A 4,243-nucleotide genomic window follows, 5' to 3' on the forward strand; every position below is an offset into this window, starting at 1 on the left:
AAATCTCCAATTTATATTATCGATATTTTGCATTTCCCATGTCACACATTGGTTTCCTATCAGGGGTGGAACCAAGATTCAATATTGGGGGGGGGGCGAAAAGTGGAAGTATAGATTGGGGAAGCACCAATACTTTTTCGCCTCACATATTGTGTGGGCCCTTATAAAACCCATTGGATTATTTTACTATATTAAGGAATATGCCACGTATATTTTGTGGGGCCCACACATATTTGACAAACATAAATAAATTATTAATAATGATATTTATATTCAACAAGATATAGATAAATTAAAGCATCAACTAGTGCAAAAAAAAATAATAAAGAATAAATACACATGACTTCAACCCTAAAAAGTCTGATGCAAACTATTTTTTTAAGGTAAGAGATGCAAGCCAATGGTAATTAGTTATGTTACTAACTATTGAAATTTTATTTACAACATAAAATGAGATAATAAAAATTGTAGAATAAATAAATAATAAGAAAAAAATGAGAAAAAAAAGAATAAATAAATTGAGAAAGAGATATAGTGTCTAATTGTGGAGAAGATTTTTTACCAAATTTTCTTTAACCCACGCTTATAGAAAGGGAAGAATAAATAAAAAGAAACTCAAGAAAGGAATAAAAAATAATAAATGGGAAGAAAATAGGAGAGACGAGAGAGAGAGAGGAGATAAGAGATAATAAATAGGAATTGGGGAGTTAGTTTCTAATTAAAAATGACATTTTGAATATGTAATAATATATATTTTTTTAAAATTTCATTTAACCGACGTTTATAAAATAAAAGAGAATAAATATGAAGAAAAGATGCGAGAGACAAGAGACATGAAAATAAATAGGGATTGAGGAGTTAGTTTTTAACTAGGGATGATATTTATACCTATTATTTTACCTTTACAATTTATTCTCAATATTGGAGGGCCAAATAGTGAAATTTCACATGCAAAAAGAAATAAAAAACTGGAAAAAGTAAGCAAATTAATATAAAAAATGAAAAAATTAAATGAATAAAAAAGATTAAAATCCGGGGGGAGGGCCATCAGCCATGGCCCCCCGGCCCCTTAGTGGGTCAACCGCTGTTTCCTATCAGTCCTTTCAACAAGGTGATATATCGCCCACTTCTTGTACAATGATAAGGAGACTCAAACCATTGACATTAATCGTAGGATAAACAATTGCAGTGGTTAGAACATTTCTTTCATATGGCAGGAGCCCTGATTCAAATCCAATAATAATAAGTATAAGAGTTTTTTTCAAAGTGCATACTTAAGTAGACGTATAATTCTCGCCTGCTACTTAAGTGGGTAAACTTTTATGGTGCCCACTATTAGCTTTTGTATAATTCCAAGTTACTCACTGTTAATTTTATTAATCAAGTGACTAGAATACCCATCATGTACTGGTCAAATGATTAAAATGTCATTTCACTCAATTAAATGACCTAACCTCCTACGTAAGTGAATTCGCCAAAAACCCCACCACTGCCAGTGACCACCACTTTTTTATTTGCCAGTGACCACTTGGATTTGCTTCTCCCAAAAAACCATTAGACGACATGGGTGCAAGGACAATCCAGCATGAGATGGTCAAAAGTCTCAACTTCTCTTCCACAAATAAATATAGGTTAGGTCAACCTAAAACTGCTTCCTTCGCATACCAAATTAATTGGCTGAGTGGCAGGTACATAAATATAACTTTTAATTATTTAAACGGAGCAAGTAGTTACAAAATTATATTGATAGTCTCCACTAGTATCCCTGAGAGCTAAATTTGTTTCAATTGTCTGTCTTTTTCATTCGGCTCCACAAAAGTTGGCTTCAATCCTTCGAGACAATAAATCCCCTCCCCCAAACATTACTTACAACTTTCATCATACTAGTGATTTCCAAAGAGCAACCAACAAGAATAAAATAAATAAATAAATAAAATAATAAAAAAACATAGAATATAGGATTTTTTCTTCTTCGTAATTATCTCTTATATTGTATCATAGCTATTTGATGTAATGATATATGTATGAGATTTAATATTTGTGAGTATTACACATATCTAGTTGAATGAAATTAAAAATTCAAATTTTAGATAAATTATATGGTGGAACAACAGAGCAAACTTGCATATAAAATGTTAGACTGACAGTGGAGAGTACTAACACTAAACATGGAGTAGTAATTGAACAAAATCATCTGAATCTTGAGAGAGTAGATTACCCTCCTAGGCTAGTATTGGTACAGTTGATCCCACTACTCTTGCTCCGTAGTCTTGCAAATGCTGCAAATGCAGTAGACGAAAGTCCAACAAATGGTCTTGTTGTATTAGAAACACACTCCTATAGGAATATGAATAGGAATCATGTTGTAAAACTATAAATATAAAAGATATTCTATTTTGGAGGGTTGTATAGTTGAATTCACAACATTATTGGGTAGAATTCAAAGTAGCTTTCAACTGTGAGTACCTAAGAAAAAAAAGAAAAAAAAATAAGAAAATAAAAAGAAAATAAAAGAGCCTCTTGACTATAGAAGATTATTTTGTACAGTTGAACAATTTGTTGTTTCGTTAAAAAATACGAACTCCTCGAACTTAATTATAGTTCTTGAACTTCGTAACTAGAAACCTCGATCACTGCCATTTGTTGGAGAATATCATAATCCCTTCACGAGAGGGAAATTGTTAATGTCATACAATTTGGTGAGAAGAAGAAACCAATAGCAAGGTGCCTTGATTTGTCCTCAATGAAGAGTTACAAAACGTTAGTGGTAATGATTGTTGAGAGAACATAAAAAAAAAAACGAAGAGGAAATATAGCCAATGCTTTGAAGAAAAGATTTAAGATTATAAGATAATGCAAATTTACTATTTTAACCTCAATTATTTTTGAGTTTTGAATTTTTTTCAACCCTATTTAAATAAAATAGACTCTACAAATTGTACCATTTCTATTTATTTATGTTAAAATAAAAAATAAAAATCATGCCAAACACTGTCTGAGGGTGTTAATTTGGTATCAGTACTGATGCATCTAAAATTGTATCATCTCAAGTTGTTTTCAAAATAGTTTCAATTGGAGCATAGTGTGCTAACATGTTTGAGTGTGGTATAACATTATATACCATTTATAATTCTTTCGTATTGTTAAAGTCATATTTTCTATTTAACATAATATATAAACAAATTTTTAGATAACATTTTTGAGTGTAGTATAACATTATATACCATTTATACCTCTTTCTTATTGTCAAAGTCTTTTTGTTTAACATGGTATATATACAACTTTTGATACCAAAATTACATGGTACCGTCATGATGAGGGTAGAGTCCCTTGCCCCTTTTTTGAAAATTTCCTTTCTAGTCCTCTTTTTTACTTTTTGGGTAAACCACATTTTGCTCAAAAGAAGCACAAGAAACATAAACTGAATCCTTAGCAAGAAGATTTTGGATCCAAGTAGAGGAAACAAACCAACAAGTCCTACTTGTGATGGAGAAGGCCTTTGGGCTAGGAATGAGCAATGACATTCACCTTCCTAGAAATAGAACTAAAATAACAAGAAACAAAATATGTAGCCAACAATTATATCATTTAAAATGGGCTCAACATGAAAAGGGGGGGAGGAGGGGGAAATCTTGACCCAGGGTCAAGCGAACCAAGTCTATTGAATCAAATAGCAGCTCCACCTTAGATAAGCATAGCTCATTGGGCCACACCAATGCTTCCCCGATCACAAGAGCCTCCCCCACAAGTACCCAAGCACACATCACCTAGCCCTCTTTCATGTATGGCATATCAGCAATTGGTCCTCGTCATGATATGGTATTTGTTTATTATTATTATTATTTTTAATTATGTTTTGTCTGACCAATTTAAGTGCACCTTGACTACATTTCCAGTGAAGTTTTTTTTCTTCTTTTCCGGTAAACATCGATTGAAAATGGTAACGGTACCCACGGTTTCGGATTAGGGTATGTATAATGTATCAAAACGGTACGGCAATACATACTGAGCACAATTTCTATCGTTTCCGGTATAGGGAGGGATTACGTGGCGTGGGTCCCCATATCATTCCTTCAACGGAAGGTACTCGTGTAGTGTAGGGAGGGATAACGTGGCGTGGGTCCCACATCATTTCTTCAACGCAAGGTACTCGTGTAAGATCTCACAGACTAGCATTTATTATTATTATTATATATTTTATTATAAAAGGGTTACCACAACACAAGCACAACAACACAGACTA

Source organism: Hakea prostrata, chromosome 7, assembly GCF_041222555.1.
Source record: "Hakea prostrata isolate BN-2017 chromosome 7, UWA_Hpros_2, whole genome shotgun sequence".
Taxonomy (NCBI): Eukaryota; Viridiplantae; Streptophyta; class Magnoliopsida; order Proteales; family Proteaceae; genus Hakea; species Hakea prostrata.